General features: G+C 44.2%; 1 protein-coding gene across 3 annotated transcripts in view; it reads right to left on the reverse strand.

The window, feature by feature from the left end:
- The window catches only part of FAM163B (family with sequence similarity 163 member B), a 114,288-nt gene extending 96,415 nt beyond the window's left edge, over positions 1 to 17,873 (reverse strand). For 2 of the 3 annotated variants that reach the window (XR_012247430.1, XM_073640243.1), the window contains exon 1: positions 16,205 to 17,869. The gene's annotated coding sequence lies outside the window, so the exon portion shown is untranslated. Of the gene's footprint in view, positions 1 to 16,204 lie in introns of all 3 variants that reach the window. The other variant, XM_073640244.1, reaches the window with a different exon arrangement.
- Between the last annotated feature and the right edge of the window lie 1,240 nt (positions 17,874 to 19,113).

Here is a 19,113-nt window from a genome sequence, read left to right on the forward strand (position 1 = left end):
AGTCTCTACCCCCCTCTGACCAGGCGGAGGACCGCCAGTTGTCTCCAGAACCCTTCGGGGTGCCACCTGGTGGTGAATGGACAGAGACTTTCCTATATCCTGGATCTGATACCTCGCTTGCTTCGTCCAGTGAGTCCGACCTAGTGTACTCTGAAGCAGAGGTTACCCGTGAGTCTCTACACCCCTCTGACCAGGCGGAGGACCGCCAGTTGTCTCCAGAACCCTTCGGGGTGCCACCTGGTGGTGAATGGACAGAGACTTTCCTATACTCGGTACCCGATACCTCGCCTGCTTCGTCCAGTGAGTCCGACCTAGTGTACTCTGAAGCAGATGTTTTCTCTGAGCCTCTGCACTCTTCTGACCCGGCGGGGGATCTCCAGTTGTTTCCTGAATCCTCCGGGGTACCACCAGATAACAAAGAGACAGTGACTTTTTCTCATTATGTACCTGATAACCCGTCTATTTCTTCCTGTGAGCTTGACAAGATGTACCTCGAAGCAGAGATTACCCTCAAGTCTCTGTCCCCCTCCAACCCGGTGAAGGACTTCCAGTTGTCTCCTGTACCCTCTGGGGTGCCACCTGAAAATATGTGGAGAGAGACTTCCTTGTGTGCTGTTCCTGGTACTCCACCCGTTTCGTCTGTTGCTGAGGATGGCTGGATAGGAGGTAGCATCCTAGCTAACCAGATGAGATCAGTTTTTCCTGTGGACAGTGGAAGTGATCTCCTTGAAGTGAACGACTGGTCCTCGAATTCCCTGCGGAAGATTCTGGCAGGCCTGAAGAAGAGGGGGCGTAAGGGGGGGGGTACTGTAACATACCTGGCGGCGTCCTTGCATGGTGGTCCATCTCCCACTGTGCAAGAGCGCGCACTTGATCTCCAGTCCAGAATGTCTCTCTGGCTTCCCTCCATGCTGTCTGTTTGTGTCTGTTTCTGCTGTTTAAGGGCGGCGCCCGATCACTTCCTGCTTTTTGTACCTGCTGTGGGTCACACCCCTTGTGCGTCCTCAGCCTATTGCTGTCTGTCACCTGGTATATAGCTCAGCTGCTTCCATCTATTCCTGCCTGAGCATAGTGTTTCTTTCAGTGTGTGCTTGCACTCTGAAGGTGCCAGGTCCCGTTCTGTGTTTCTCTTGTCTGCCTATCCTGGAGGCTGTATTTCCAGGCCTGTCTGAACACGCTCCTAGCCTGTTCCTCCTGCCTTCTAGGGGCCGATTACCTAGACCCGTTCCTGTATCTTGTCTGACCTGTCTGAACACGCTCCTAGCCTGTTCCTCCCGCCTTCTAGGGGCCGATTACCTAGACCCGCTCCTGTATCTTGTCTGTCCTGTCTGAACACGCTCCTTGCCTGTTCGTCCTGCCTCTCTGGGGGCCGTATTCCCAGACCCGCTCCTGTATTCCGCTGCAGTGTCGGTCTCCTCCGTACACTCAGTTCCAGTCTGAACTCTCTCCTATCCTTTACCTGTTTTGCCTCTATGTCCGTTCCCTTCCTTTTTCTGCAGAGTCTGAACTCGTACCTAACTCCTGCTTGTTGTCTCTGTACTCCCGTTTGTGAGTTTGTGGTCCACTCGCTACTTCTCTGCAAGTACCCTGTGGGTGTCTGGCTCTGCCTTTCCCTTCCTGTCTGTTCCGTGTGAACAGAGCCCTGTCCCCCCCTACTCAGCCTTGCCTGCTCTTACTCCTTTGCTTACCGCTCCGGCGGTTCTAGCCTGCTCTGACTCCTTGCTCACTGCTCCGCAGCCTTGCTCCGCTCTGACCCTTTTGCTCACTGCTCCGGCAGCCTTGCTCCGCTCTGTCCCTTTTGCCCGCTGCTCCGGCAGTCCTGTCCTGCCCTGCTTCTGCCCGCTGCTCCGGCAGTCCTGTCCTGCCCTGCTTCTGCCCGCTGCTCCGGCAGTCCTGTCCTGCCCTGCTTCTGCCCGCTGCTCCGGCAGTCCTGTCCTGCCCTGCTTCTGCCCGCTGCTCCGGCAGTCCTGTCCTGCCCTGCTTCTGCCCGCTGCTCCGGCAGTCCTGTCCTGCCCTGCTTCTGCCCGCTGCTCCGGCAGTCCTGTCCTGCCCTGCTTCTGCCCGCTGCTCCGGCAGTCCTGTCCTGCCCTGCTTCTGCCCGCTGCTCCGGCAGTCCTGTCCTGCCCTGCTTGTGCCCGCTGCTCCTGCAGCCCCGTCCTGCTCTGTTCTTGCCCACCGCTTCGGGCGTTCCCTCTCTGCTGTGGTTGTCTACCGCATCTGCGGTTCTGTGACCCAGTCTGTACTGGGTCTTAACCTTTCTGTGCTCCAGCCCGTCCTTTCGGCCAGTACCTCCCTGCCTGCATACTCGCCTGTATCTACCCATCTGCATACCTGCCGTGTTTGCTTACATCCACCAGTCTGTGCCAGCCTAACCTGCCTGTTCCAGTAATCCCAGTGTGGGTCAACCCCCGTGTCCGGAGTTTGACCTGGAGTAGCACCTGGTCCCTCTGCCCGGTTTCTCCCTGGTGCACTGGCGTCGTATGCCGTCGTGCCACCTTGGTCGGATCGGCCAGATACTTAGTCACGCCCCTCCAGGCACTCTCCGGTCCATGGTCCAGTGGAACCACAACACCCGCACACGCCAGTCAGTCCGGGCGTGTGCATAACACTCGCATTATTCTCTATGGGCTGAATCCTACAAAAAGCCCCTTTAGATGGAGATTAACCCACAATGCAGCGTCCCCGTGTCACTGCACATATGCCGATGTGCTCATCCCAGTTGTCCGCCGATGATAGCAGTAGTATTACTGCGTCAGCTGAAGATTGCTGGGTGACCACCCCGGGCTGGCAGCACCTCCGCCTTGCTGCAGAATGAATCATGGATCTAATTGCATCGGCAGACATGTGCTACTGAATATGTATTAGGCTGCATTGTTTACATTGTATTCGCTAACGCTCTCGCTAGCAAGCATAATCTACCAGCAGGGATATAGTCAGGGACACTCTGTGCTGAATAGGACAATATGGCTGTGGCTAGCTTTGGGTGTAATTGTGGCTGAGCTGCAATACCAGCCACAGCCACTGGACAATGGTGGCGCTGTTTATGGAAGAACGCACCCATGTTTTTCTATTTGCAGATATATAGTAATATTGCAGCTCAGCACCAGGGCAATGCCAGGCACAGCTATGGTGGCCCCAAAGCAGAAGTAGAAATGTGGCCCCTGGTCTGTGCTGTTAATATAAGCGCATTTAGCATTAATCTTTATGCATTTTCTGATGAGCGGCAGTGGGACGTGGATAGAATTAAGTATAAATGCTGTGTCATGTGGGGCAGTGATTAAAGCGCTTTTCCGGGCCCCCGGGGGGCACGTGCCAGGCTTGAAGAGCTAACAGCCCCATCAGAGCAGAAACACACAGACACAGATCAGCAGAGACAGTGCAGTCATTTAAGGCTCGTACGTGTGCAGTCACCAGTAAAGAGAGGATAGATATGTAGGCCGGGTGCACATAACACTGGCGCGCCGCGCTTCATGACATTTTTTCCTTTTTTTAAAAAAATATGAGTTAGGTTCTTTACTCTTGTGGATCCAAATCCTAATTTTTGGATTGTAACTACAATTCTGATTTATTACATCACTTTACATGACTTTGGCATCATGTGTGACTTGCATTGTTCAGCACAAGTGGTGTGCCCATACCCGTGCCAGTCCTGTGTCAGACCCAGGACCACCAAATAATTTCATTCACAAGACCCCTACAGGATATGTCACAGGAATAACCAGAGGACCCCCCCCCCCTACAAAGTCAACCAAAAGCCCCCCCATACAGCGTTAGCTGCAGTACCCCCATACAGTGTTAGCTATGTTACCGCTATACAATACCAGCCGTAAGACCTGAATACAGAGTTAGCCACAGAATACCATACAAACTTATCCAAAAACCCACCATACAGTTATAGCCACAGGACCCCAATAAAAGTCCGGCATAGGACCCCTATACAATATCAGGCACAGGAACTCTATACAGTGTTAGCCACAGGACCCCTATGCAATACCAGCCGTAAGACCCCAATACAAAGTTAGCCACAAGACCCCCATACTGTGTTAGCCACAGAACCACTATATATAATACCACACGCAGGACCACGATACAGTGTTAGCCGTAGGACCCCAATAGTTCTGGACAAAACCCCAGTTTTTATGTCCGGCACAAGCCCCTTATATAGTGTCAGCCACAGGACCCCTATACAGTGTCAGCCACAGGACCCCTTTAATATTCCAGCCGCAGGACCCCAATACATTAATAGTCGCAGGTTCCCTATACAGTACCAGCCTCAGCAGTGGCGGACACAGACAGAAGAGGCCCCTGTGCCAGCACTGTATATGGGCCCTGTGCAGTCTAATAGCTCATCATAATGCACAATTCCACCTGCTTTGGAGATGGTAGTGGCCCCTTTATCTCCTGGGCCCCAGTGCGACTGCACAGGTTGCTCCAATGGAATGTCCGCCCTGTATAGGACCATTATTACTCAGCACATTATCAAGCCAGTCTATAGAACCAATATTACTAAGCACATTATGGCAGAAATCTAAAGGACTATTATTACGCAGCACTTATGGCGGCTGCCTATTGGACCATTATTACTAAGCTCAGTTTAGCAGCAGACTATAGAACCAATATTACTAAGCTCAGTATGGCGGCAGTCTATAGGACCATTATTGCTCAGCACATTATGGCAGAAGTCTATAGGAACATTATTACGGCATTCTATAGGACCATTACTATTATACACATTGTGGCGGCAGTCTATAGGGCCGTTACTATTATACACATTGTGGCGGCAGTCTATAGGACCATTATTACTCAGCACTTTATGGCTTCAGTCTATAGGACCATTATTACTCAGCACTTTATGGCGGAAGTCTATAGGATCATTATTACTAAGCACATTATGGCGACAGTCTATAGGTCCATTATTGCTCAGCACATTATGGCGGCAGTCTATAGGACCGTTACTATTATGCACTTTATGGCGGCAGTCTATAGGACCGTTACTATTATGCACATTATGGCGGCAGTCTATAGGACCGTTACTACTATGCACATTATGGCTTCAGTCTATAGAACCATTATTACTCAGCACATTATCTTGGCAGTCTACAAGACCATTATGACTCAGCACGCTATGGCGGCATTATATAGGACCATTCTTATTCAGCCCGTTAGGGCGGCATTATATAGGACCATTCTTATTCAGCACGTTAGGGCGGCAGTCTGTAGGACCGTTACTATTATGCACATTATGGTTTCAGTCTATAGGTTCATTATTACTCAGCACATTATCTTGGCAGTCTATAAGACCATTATTACTCAGAACGTTATGGCGGTAGTCTATAGGACCGTTATTACTCAGCACGTTATGGCGGCATTTTATAGGACCATTATTACTCAGCACGTTATGGCGGCAGTCTATAGGACCATTACTATTATGCACATTATCGCTTCAGTCTATAGGACCATTATTACTAAGCTCAGTATGGCAGAAGTCTATAGGAACATTATTACGGCAGTCTATAGGACCATTACTATTATACACATTGTGGCGGCAGTCTATAGGGCCGTTACTATTATACACATTGTGGCGGCAGTCTATAGGGCCGTTACTATTATACACATTGTGGCGGCAGTCTATAGGACCATTATTACTCAGCACTTTATGGCTTCAGTCTATAGGACCATTATTACTCAGCACTTTATGGCGGAAGTCTATAGGATCATTATTACTAAGCACATTATGGCGACAGTCTATAGGTCCATTATTGCTCAGCACATTATGGTGACAGTCTATAGGACCGTTACTATTATGCACTTTATGGCGGCAGTCTATAGGACCGTTACTATTATGCACATTATGGCGGCAGTCTATAGGACCGTTACTACTATGCACATTATGGCTTCAGTCTATAGAACCATTATTACTCAGCACATTATCTTGGCAGTCTACAAGACCATTATGACTCAGCACGTTATGGCGGCATTATATAGGACCATTCTTATTCAGCACGTTAGGGCGGCATTATATAGGACCATTCTTATTCAGCACGTTAGGGCGGCAGTCTGTAGGACCGTTACTATTATGCACATTATGGTTTCAGTCTATAGGTTCATTATTACTCAGCACATTATCTTGGCAGTCTATAAGACCATTATTACTCAGAACGTTATGGCGGTAGTCTATAGGACCGTTATTACTCAGCACGTTATGGCGGCATTTTATAGGACCATTATTACTCAGCACGTTATGGCGGCAGTCTATAGGACCATTACTATTATGCACATTATCGCTTCAGTCTATAGGACCATTATTACTAAGCTCAGTATGGCAGAAGTCTATAGGAACATTATTACGGCAGTCTATAGGACCATTACTATTATACACATTGTGGCGGCAGTCTATAGGGCCATTATTACTCAGCACTTTATGGCTTCAGTCTATAGGACCATTATTACTCAGCACTTTATGGCGGAAGTCTATAGGATCATTATTACTAAGCACATTATGGCGACAGTCTATAGGTCCATTATTGCTCAGCACATTATGGTGACAGTCTATAGGACCGTTACTATTATGCACTTTATGGCGGCAGTCTATAGGACCGTTACTATTATGCACTTTATGGTGGCAGTCTATAGGAACATTACTATTATGCACATTATGGCGGCAGTCTATAGGACCGTTACTACTATGCACATTATGGCTTCAGTCTATAGAACCATTATTACTCAGCACATTATCTTGGCAGTCTACAAGACCATTATGACTCAGCACGCTATGGCGGCATTATATAGGACCATTCTTATTCAGCACATTAGGGCGGCATTATATAGGACCATTCTTATTCAGCACGTTAGGGCGGAAGTCTGTAGGACCGTTACTATTATGCACATTATGGTTTCAGTCTATAGGTTCATTATTACTCAGCACATTATCTTGGCAGTCTATAAGACCATTATTACTCAGAACGTTATGGCAGTAGTCTATAGGACCGTTATTACTCAGCACGTTATGGCGGCATTTTATAGGACCACTATTACTCAGCACGTTATGGCGGCAGTCTATAGGACCATTACTATTATGCACATTATGGCTTCAGTTTATAGGACCATTATTACTAAGCACATTATGGTGGCAGTCTATAGGACCATTATTACTCAGCACATTATCTTGGCACCCTATAGGATCATTATTACTCAGCACGTTATGGCGGCAGTCTATAGGACCATTATTACTCAGCACGTTATGGCGGCAGTCTATAGGACCATTATTACTCAGCACGTTATGGCGGCATTTTATAGGACCATTATTACTCAGCACGTTATGGCGGCAGTCTATAGGACCATTACTATTATGCACATTATGGCTTCAGTTTATAGGACCATTATTACTAAGCACATTATGGTGGCAGTCTATAGGACCATTATTACTCAGCACATTATCTTGGCAGTCTATAGGATCATTATTACTCAGCACGTTATGGCGGCAGTCTATAGGACCATTATTACTCAGCACGTTATGGAGGCATTATATAGGACCATTATTTCTACGTATATCGAGATGCGGTCTCTCAGGCCATCACTCTCTCTTAAACCCCTTTCTAACAGAAGACGCAGATGTCAGCATGGTGTTAAAAGACCTCGTCTTATACACCGGGAACAATAGACTAGCAGAGCAGTGATGGATTACGCCAATCTCTCATCCGTCCCACCGCCCAATCATCCCTCAGCTCAAAAACAGAAATCAAACTAACGTGTGGCTTTCCGAGCAGATTATTGCCATCTTATTTTTCTCCTTATATAAAGTCTCAGCCTTTGATGGCGGCTTAAATCAAAATATTATTCTGATCCGCGCTCAGATCATGAAAGGCAGCACTACTTATGTTGATGTATATGGAATATGTGCCAAGCGGTGCCCACAAAAGACACTTAATCCTGAGAGGGTATGTGCAGAAAGCAGAAAATAACAATGAGAGACTCAAGAAAGGTCTATTCATCTCTACAGGAAAGACGTCTTCCATCTAAACCTTCTGTACATAAGAGAAGTCATTGTCAGCGCTGGGAAGGGGCACAAGGTGGCATTTAAAGGGATATTAACCCTGGCAATGGAAATCGTGGACTCTACTTTATATGGGTCCTGTAACTCCAGGGGCCCGTACACCTTAGATAGTTGTCAGCAGAACGCTCGATGGACCCACAGTTACAGTATTCCTCTCGACCCTATCATACACATGCACACTCGGCTCACTGAGCATGCATGTGTTTTCAATAGGAAATTATAGACTTCTCTGGCACCAACTCTCAAGGGAACAAAGGACTGGGCATGTAGAAATCCAACATGCCTGATCTTTCATTTCCTCAACATTTTTCATCTAGGAAAAGTCAGAACTACCCTCATACACATTAATCTGTATAAGAGTTCTGTAGTTGATGCTGTATGGGGGTTCAGACATTATATGGGGGTCCTTGGTCTGAGACTGGATTATTTGTTGTTTTATGGGGTCCTGAGTTAACCCTTTATTAGGGTCCTTTGATTGTAACTGGCGGTTCTGCGGCTTATATAATGTGGAAGTATTAGGGGTCACATTGTTAGAGGGGCGTTTGGCAACACTTTGAGTGTCCTAAGGCTGTGACTGATTGGGGGTCCTAGGTCACTATGGGGTCCTTAGGGTGTGATAGCTTTGCTGCTGGAGTCCCTTCCATGTTACATACTCCTTCCCAGCAGCGATGATGATGATGATGATGACCTACTCTGATGTAGGTAGGTGGACAGGAGAGGTCACTTGTCATTTTTCCAAGACCGTTAAGAAACAAAACCGAGATGAGGGCCCCTCGTATCACTGCTCGTTATCAGGGGCACACCATCAAACTGGCAGCGAGTATGGGCTTTTAGCATTTCTTCTGCCACGAGAAGACAACACATTACGGCACAATGCCTGTTCCTATAGTAATGGTGTTCACATAACCCTGACTAAAGCGGTTTTGATACTTTCAGGAGGAGTTTATTAAAGGGGTAGTAGAAAACTGAAAAATAAAGTTGCAACCGTGCTGTCCTGCTGAGGAAGGGGCAATATTCCTAAAATTCAAGCTCAGCTTTACACATACTTGCAAGGGACAAGCATCTGGGGTTAGGGTGTGAATTTTAGGATTAGGGTTAGATTTCTAGGGTTACGATGAGATTTCTAGGATTGGAATGAGATTTCTAGGGTTAGGCCACGGCCCCACTATCAGTATTTGGTCAGTATTCGGTCAGTATTTTTTCTCAGGAGTGGGAGCCAAAACCAGGAGTGGGTGATAAATGCACAATTGGTGACTTGTTTCTATTATACCTTTTCTCTGATTGTTCCTCACCTGGTTTTGGCTCCCACTCCTGAGAAAAAATACTGACCGAATACTGATAGTGGGGCCGTGGCCTAAGGGCTCTTTCACATGTCAGTATATCCAGTACGAGTGGTGACAGTTTCCACACGTACTGGAGACACTGACACACGCAGACCCATTCAAATGAATGGGTCTGTGCACATGTCAGTGTGTTTTCACAGACTGTGTGTCCGTGTGCTCCACACGCTGACATGTCCGTTTTTTTATGGATACACGGTCCGCAAAAGTGTCTCACACTGAACACACACGGATGACATCCGTGTGTCATCATTGTGACACGGACCGGCACCTGGGAATCAGTGTACAGTTAGCGCTGTTCGCAAGTGCCGGTGCTGAATGCTGCTCTCATCATGGTTCCCTACTGGCGCTGTTATCAGCACCAGCAGGGACAATGATGAGGTTAGTGGTAGTCTGCTCCCGCAGAGTCTCCATCTGTAAAAATAAGAATAAAATAATAAAAACCATATACTCACCTCTCCTAGATATCCTTCGCTGTAATCCATGCGACCGCTGCTGCCGAGAAGCCGGGGAGAATGAGTTGCTGCGGAGCGGCAGCTCAGGAGCTGTGTCCTGTCAATCACTGCGGCTTATTCTCCCCGGCTCCTCTGCAGCAGTGGTCGCATGGATTACAGCAGGGGACACCTAGGAGAAGTGAGTACGTGGATTTTATTATTATTTTTACACAGGGACACTGCCGGAGCAGACTACCACTACCCTCATGATTGTCCCTGCTGGTGCTGATCGCAGCGCCGACATGTAACCATGATGAGAGCAGCGTTCTGCACCCGACGCTTGGGAACACAGCTAACTGTAGCGCTGATTCCCAGGCGGTGTCCGTGTGATCCTGACGGACACACGGGACACGAATATCTCCGGTACCGAAGATATATGGACGTGTGAAACAGGCCTTAGGGTGAGATTTCTAAGATTATGATTGTATTTCTAGGATGAGGGTTAGATTTCTAGGGTTAGAGTTAGATTTTTAGGCCACGGCCCCACTATCAGTATTTGGTCAGTATTCGGTCAGTATTTCTTCTCAGGAGTGGAAGTGCATTTATCACCCACTCCTGGTTTTGGCTCCCACTCCTGAGAAAAAATACTGACCAAATACTGATAGTGGGGCCGTGGCCTAAAGGTGAGACTTCTACAATTAGGGTTAGATTTCTAAGATTAGGGTGAAATTTATAGGGTTAGAGTGAGATTTTTACGGTTAGGTTGACAATTTTAGGATTAGGGTGAGATTTCTAGGGTTAGGGTGAGATTTATATAATAAAGGTGAGACTTGTAAGATTAGGGTTAGATTTCTAAGATTAGGGTGAAATTTATAGGGTTAGAGTGAGATTTTTACAGTTAGGTTGACATTTTTAGGATTAGGGTGAGATTTATATAATAAAGGTGAGACTTGTAAGATTAGGGTTAGATTTCTAAGATTAGGGTGAAATTTATAGGGTTAGAGTGAGATTTTTACGGTTAGGTTGACATTTTTAGGATTAGGGTGAGATTTATATAATAAAGGTGAGACTTGTAAGATTAGGGTTAGATTTCTATAGTTAGGGTGAGATTTTTAAGATTAGGGTTAGATTTCTAGGATTAATGATTAAATTGAGATTTCTAGGATTAGGTTTAGAGTGAGTTTTCTAACTACTGCCCCAATAGTGCACACAGAAAAAGAGGTATCTTCATATGGAGTTTTTTTACGTGAATTTTTCTGGTTGAAAAATCTATGAGGAAAAAAAGACGAATTTTTTGTGTCATTTTTTACAAGGTTTTTGTGAATAGAGATTTTTTGTTTTGCTTCAATTGAATCAGCAGACAAAATATGGAGCAGTTTTTCTAGTATAACGCTACATGAACTGACCAGTTGCTTCATTTTTCACATGAAAAAAACAGCAGGGCTTTTTCCCTTTGAAATCAATAGGAAGTTCATTCAAATAATATTTGAAGCGGCTTCTCATGTGGATTTTGGAATAGAAGTCGCTCCAAACTTCTTCAAATATTCTCAGAATGAACTTTCTATTTATTTCAATGGGAAAAAATGCCAATTGTGCACATTGTACTGTTTTTTTAAGTGCAAAGTAAGCAATATGTTATTTTTTTCTGCTACAAAAAAACTGCTACAAATTTGATTGACTGAGTCGATTAAAGCAGAAAAAAAAACCACTCTATATACTAAAAAAAATACACCCCAAAAAGCACCAAATAACTTGTTGTTTTTTCTCTAAGCCATTTTTGCTGTAGAATTCTCAGCTTAAAAATGCACATAAAAAAACTCTGTGTGAACATATCCAAAGGGTGAAATCAACATAAAAAAACTAAACATAAAAAATGTTTCAAATTTTGAATCCCATACCACAGGTCCATTTCTGAGCAAATAACGCACAATTATTTTTTTTTTACGCAGCATGTGGATGACAAGATAAAATCTCATCTACATTGCGGCTACTGTAGTAGGCTCGGAAGATCCGGATGAAAATCCACAACATATCCGCCACGTGTGAACATACGTTAAAACTTGTGAAGAAAAAGATGATTCCAGCTTCTATCCACAAAATTAGGTTCTTTATTTCATGGTGAAAATGAACAAGGCAACACTAAGACAGGCATAGGTATGATCATAATTGGGGATGAGGGGTACAAGGACGTGAAACCGGACGAGTTTCAAACGACTGCTGCGTTCTTAAACTCCTTGTTCATTTTAACCATGAAATAAAGAACCTGATTTTATGGATAGAAGCTGGAATCAACTTTTTCTTTACAAGCATAACCAACGTCTGGTAGAGACTAAACTCCGGGCTTCTCCACACCAGAAACTTACCTGGTCTTCATTAAGGGTAAGCTGAATTTCTCCGTGACTTTTATACGCTAAAACTGCCAAATCTATGGGATATCCTGGAACATAGCGTGAGACCTTTTTAAGATGACCACCTAGTACTGCTTTGAGCAGTGGTCTTCTAGGGAGGGGGGGTAGTCTTCTCAAGGAAAGTGTCTGATATTGAACCGAACATTGCCAGAAGAAATCTGGTCTGGATAGTGGTGTGGTCTTCTCATAGAGGTGGTCTTGTGCAGTGGCTTCACTGGAATATTACCTTTTAGTACAAAATATTCCGTGACGTAGAATTTTATGTTCTTCTTTTAAATTCTTTTGGATGTCGTACTATATAGAAAATGCAATTTTTCCATATCCGTGCCGATATGTAATGACATCCAGCTTCCATCTCATAGTTTACTACGCTGTAGCCTGAATGTCAGGAATAATTAGCAGGGCAGCCATATATCACTGTCACTAATTTTCCCTTTTTATTACTGAATGTAATTATTTTCCGTCGGTCTCCGGCTCCCCTCGCTCTGCATAAGCAAAAGGGTATGAGAGATTTAAGGCTAATTACTTACATCCAGAGACCTGCTTCTTTTTACTTACAAGACTTTTCCTTCTCCTGATCCTCTGCTTGGATCCTAATGAGTTACTATACACTGGGTATGGACACAAGTCACGTCGCAAAACTCCGAACATTTATTTTATGGAATATTACATTTTTGCTATTTTTGACCTAGAAACCAGCAAGGGGGCAGACGCTCAAAGACTGAGAAATAGGATCCATCCTGTAGAAGATTACCAAGCTGATATTGGTCACTTTCTTCTCTCTGATGCTTCGAGAGGATGGAAAAGATAAGAAATTCTTCAAATCAAAAGGCAAAGAACTCTTAAAGGGGACTTATCACTTGCCATAAATATGTATTTTTTTACCCTGGTGTAAATGCTGCTGTTCTCCTGAATCCGGCACTGTTTTTCTTTTGTTCCTACGCCTCTCCATTCCTGAGATATGCTCTTCTTTTCCCTGTAGTTCATATAGCTAAGTGGGCGTGGTCCTCAATTATTTTTTGTGGACAATTTCTTGAGGGTCACACCCATTTGGCTGACAAGAGTAGATTTATATACAGAGAAGAAGGGGCTGTATCTCAGGAACGGAGAGGAGCAGGAACAAAAGAAAAACATCGCCAAATTCAGGAGAACAGCGGCTTTTACACCAGGTAGAGAAGTTACATATTTATGATGAAGGACTGGTACTTATTGACTGGCCAAAACAGAATAAAAAGTTTATTAGTATTCACATTTATTAGCCATTTACTAGTCATATCCAGAGCTGGAAAACATGGGTGATGATCAAAATGGTCACTATTACAACTCCCACAGGGTTAGCAGCTATGTTTTCATCAGAAATCCCCAACAATCACAAATTGTCATCAGCAGAACCTTATGCTAACTATTCATTTTCTCTACAGCGGCCACTATAGGGGAGATGTAGTATTACATTCTGACCTGTCAAAGGTCAAGCTGGATCTACTAAAGAGGGAGCCTCTATTTGTGGCTCTCTCTCACTAAGGGATCATTAGCCAGAATGGAGCAAAGAGTGCCTCTCTCTCTCTCTCGAAGATCCGTTAAATCCATTAATGACCCAAGACAATCCAATTATTTCAATATGCATCACCTCATTTGTCCTCTGGGGGCGCTGCACGAAAAAAATGAACTTTCCAGTTTCCATCACACATAACATCTGATCACTGGGGACCATGTGATCAACTTATCATGAACGGAAAAAAGGATAACTTCTTTAAGACGTTTATGACTTCACATGTTCTTTTTACTGAAGGGGGGGGGCAAAAAGGAATTCCAAGAGGGAACGCCTTACACGAAGATGGCTGATAGTTGTGATATAATGGGCAGTAGTTTATCTGTGATCTGTATATGGAAAGACGTAGGGAAGACACAAATAATGTCTTCCTTGCATTCCTAAGCCCAAATGCAAAAATGAGTGGAAAGTAAAGTACAAAAATAATTAGGACGGTGCAAGTGGAGGTTACAAAGCCGAATTGATTGGAAAGCATAGCCCCTCTGCCTGTCCTATGGCTGCCTGGGGACGGAGAATCAGGCAGGACTGTTGCTGTTCACTGCACATGGTGTTTTAATACAATGTCCTGAGGGACATCTCCACTGAAAGTCCTTTTTATGTCCTACGACATCCCAGACCTGGGACTGTAATATTCTCCTTCATTCTGCAAAAAAACTAAAAATTATACCGTCCTATAATATTTAAAACTACCGCTATACTATTTTTTTTTATATAATATCATACTGTCACAGTTATAGTCTCCAAACTATGAGCATATTTTTTTTTTAAAACAATATATATATATATATATATATATATATATATATAATAAACGTATATATATATATATATATATATATATATATATATATATATAAGCCTAATTAAATGACGACATTTACCTGTCAGGTCACCAAGTGAAAATCGTAACCTTAATCCCCCACATCCTATCTGATTCCTGGAAGCAGAATAATTCATGGGGGGCGTAAATAATCTGAAGCGATGCATTTTATTGCAGTATGTGCTGACCTTTGCAGATATACATGATACCGCTGCTCGGTTACTATTTGAGATTTAATGGATTCACAGCCAAATAAGGAGAAGACCGAACGAAACGAGATCGTGCATAGCCAAGCTACTAAATAAAACATATATATAGTACATGATTAAAAGAAAAGAAAATGAAAACCATCATATATATATATATATATATATACACACATATATGTATCTGTTTATATTTATAGGCAAAACATAATAAAAAAAAGTAACATAAAAAAATAAAAACGTGTAAATAAAAAAATAACAAATAATAATATTAAAAATCATTTCATCATTTCTATGTTCCCTTTTAATTGTAAACTGGCGCCAAAATGCTTGACTTAATGATGCCAAAAAACGCAGCTAATCCGACCATTCATTCCCTGTAAAGTCGACCGGACCATTTAGGTGAAGCTCATGACGAGAGGTTTGAAGGACACTTCAATGCAATCCAAATACTAACAGACCCACTCACATATAATACTACTGATGGGGTATGACATGCCACAGTCAACATAGGCTTTGCTTTAAAAAAATATATATATATATATATATGTGTGTGTGTGTGCTACGAATATAAAATAATACAAGTAGTAGTCATTAAATAATAATTTTGCATTTATTTATTAATAATTATTTTTAGCATTTATTGTTTTTTTTATTATTCATGTTGGTAGGTATCTCTATTTTAATAGATTTTTGTAATCCAAAAATAAAAATATGTTTTCCACATTAGCGCAGAAAAAAAAATCCCTTTTTTTTTATTATATTTATGTTCTATCACGATTATCATTAATTCTATATTTTTTTATTAATAATATAATTATTATTGTTAGCAGTGGTATGATTATTTTATTTATTGTGATTCATTATTTGTTATCACTGTCGTTATTATTAACAGTGAACAATAATTATTATTTATACAAATTTTGATATTTTAATTTATTTATTGCGATTTATCATTAATATTAATCGCTTTAATTATTATTATTACCATTATTATTGTTCTTTAACAAGAAAGGAACACAGGGATATAGAAGACTATTACGGGGAAATACAGCGGATCATTCATGAAAGGGTTAAATCCAGTCTCGTAATTATACGATGGAGCATGAGTGACCTATCACCCTCTAATGTTTCAGAGATAATAATGAAGTTTTATTTTTCCCCTCCGGTGGGAATTTAACCGAAAGGAGGTCATCAAGGTGAAATTCTATTAAGGAGGCTGGGTGGTAGGGAATTCATTCTGGAGGCAGAATCTATGTATATTATACATACATTATACCCAGCGCGCAGTCCATCAGTCTGCAATAAATGGAGACTGCAAGTCTAAATTATAGGGTCACTTTCTACAGTAGATATTCCAATCAAAGGTGACCACTACTCAGAGAGCTCCTCACCTTTAAACAGTGGAAGGCCCTTGGCTGTTATGTGAGGTCCAGCATCCAGACCATGAGGCTGAAGCCTGGCGTCCTTGGTTTTTTAGTAGGTAGACCTCACTGGAATAATGTCCTGGAGATGCTAAGAGTTGAAGGTACTGTCTTGGCAGAGGAGCAGCTCAGACTTGAGAAGCACGGTCCATCCTGGTGCTGGGTGCATGGAAGAAAGTGTGAAGTCTTCTTTACAAGGATTAGGGTCCAGATCTCAGCAGATTGAGTGATGAGTTTCTTGGATCAGCTGTGAGAGGACTAGGGTGATTGGGTCATGTCTTCTTGTTGGTCCTAAAGTCAATGAAATGATGGTAGATGTACACAGATTACAAGTTTTGACAAGTCCATGACTGGTTGGGGTGGACTGTTGAATTTCCAACTTTTAGAGTTCCTTGAGATAATGAAATAATACCCTACACGTAGATGGTTGTCTTGGTCTACCACTATGAAGATGTTACCTTGGTCTACAACTATGTAGATGGTTGCCTTGAACTACCACTACACAAAAGGTTGCCCTGGTCTACCACTTTGTAGATAGTTGATTTTGGTCAATCACAACGTAGATGGTCACCTTAGTCTGGCACTATGTTTAGGGCGGTCTGGGTCTACCACTACATAGATGGTTGCCTTAGTCTGCCACTATGTAGATGGTTGTCTTGGTGTACTACAACAAAGATGGTTTCCTTGGTCTACCACTATATAGATGGTGACATTGGTCTACCATTATGTAGATGGTTTTCTTAGTCTTCCACTATGTAGATGGTTGCCTTGGTCTACTACTTCGCAGATGGTTGACTTGCTCTGCCACTACATAGATAGTTGGCTTGGTCTACCACTACCTAGATGATTGCCTTGATCTACCAGTTTGTATATAGTTGCCCTGATCTACCACTCTGTGCAAGTACTGAGAAGCTATGAGGATGTACTAAAGGGATACCAGGTCCTTGGAATGATTATGTGGGCAAGGTCTTGAAGGCTTTGATGTCTTTGAGAAGTCTTGAAGTGATGATTCTCTTCATTGGAAATTTAGGGGTCCTGTAAAATTTGGAGATCTTGTTTTGCCGGCACTTTCCAGATCACTTAGCTGGAATGATGTCCTAGGTTGATGACTTGTCTTCTCCGCTATTTTAGGGCTATGTCTTCAGTGTAGAACTTGGGTCATTGTCCATCTTAAATATGAAGCACTGAATTCCTGCTCTCTTTGCAAAAAAAAAAAGTCATTGGGAGATATTGTGTTCTCTGAGATGGAATAATGAAATGAACTCTTGTCTTGGGTAGATCTTCAGTTTTCAGGAAGGGGTCTGTAGCAAAGTACAAAGCTTCTGCTGCCCTGCATGCATTGATGTTCAGGAGTGATGTCCTGTCCTCGGAGTGATGTGTTGTCTTCACCAAAGTCTTGAGATGGTCTGATGTCTTCCAAGGAGTCTTGAGGGGGTACCCTGTGTACAGAGAGACGTTGGGGATCCTTCTCCCTTCCGCAGTGGGGGGCTAGTCTGTGCTGGCACTGATGCTAGCTCCGGGATGCTGCTGCTGCTGCTGCTCAGTGACTGCTGCTTCTCTCACTGCCGGTGCTGCTGCAAATGTTATTGTCGGGTCGCGCGCTCATCCTGGTCCGGGGGCGCGCACAGCGAGAGATCACGGGGTAGAGGACGCGCAGGCGGGCGCGCAGGTTACGCGCGTCCTCGCCAGAGCAGAGAGAAGGAGATGAGCGGTGACGTGATGATTACTGATAGCTGACGTCATAGCTCTCTACTTAGGGAAAGCAAAGGACGGGGAGTCATCGCTCTTGTGACGGCATGTCTGCCTGTCCATCAGTACCCGCATGCGAATGAGATACTGGCCTTCTCACTCCTATTAGATTGCTGCCCTATGATACAGGGATAGAAGGGGTTAAGGGAGCCCAAAACTAAACTTTTTCAGAAGTACACACCAAAAATAGGTGGATGAGGGAGACTTCCCCTCCTCCACCAGCCTTTGCCTACTGGACAAGACCACCGTCAGCCCACCAGAGGCCATGAGACTGGGGTGTCAGCATCTAGAAATGAGGCATGTCCCCTTTAATTGCTTCATAAACTCTTCTGGAGCTCATGGACCCTATTGTGGCTGGGGCCCATCTTCATTTATCCTCCCTGGTGTGATGAGGCGCAGCCCCCATAGACCCTCAGCTACACAGCAGGACAGGAGCTAGCCACAGGCATTGTACAGAAGGAAAAGCTTATCCATGGAGGCCCAGAGTAAGGTCCATGCTAAGGCCATGCTGGTGCAACACCAGACATGCCCTAGAGATGGGACTGGTGCAACACCAGACATGCCCTATGGGACTGGTGCAACACCAGACATGCCCTAGAGATGGGACTGGTGCAACACCAGACATGCCCTAGAGATGGGACTGGTGCAACACCAGACATGCCCTAGAGATGGGACTGGTGCAACTCCAGACATGCCCTAGAGATGGGACTGGTGCAACTCCAGACATGTCCTATAGATGGGACTGGTGCAACTCCAGACATGCCCTAGAGATGGGACTGGTGCAACACCAGACATGCCCTAGAGATGGGACTGGTGCAACTCCAGACATGCCCTATAGATAGGACTGGTGCAACTCCAGACATGTCCTATAGATGGGACTGGTGCAACTCCAGACATGCCCTAGAGATGGGACTGGTGCAACTCCAGACATGCCCTAGAGATGGGACTGGTGCAACTCCAGACATGCCCTAGAGATGGGACTGGTGCAACTCCTGACATGTCCTAGAGATGGGACTGGTGCAACTCCAGACATGTCCTAGAGATGGGACTGGTGCAACACCAGACATGCCCTAGAGATGGGACTGGTGCAACTCCTGACATGTCCTAGAGATGGGACTGGTGCAACTCCT

This window comes from Phyllobates terribilis, unplaced genomic scaffold (genome assembly GCF_046119375.1).
Source record: "Phyllobates terribilis strain yellow unplaced genomic scaffold, ASM4611937v1 Scaffold_7__3_contigs__length_470593459, whole genome shotgun sequence".
NCBI classification, from domain to species: Eukaryota; Metazoa; Chordata; class Amphibia; order Anura; family Dendrobatidae; genus Phyllobates; species Phyllobates terribilis.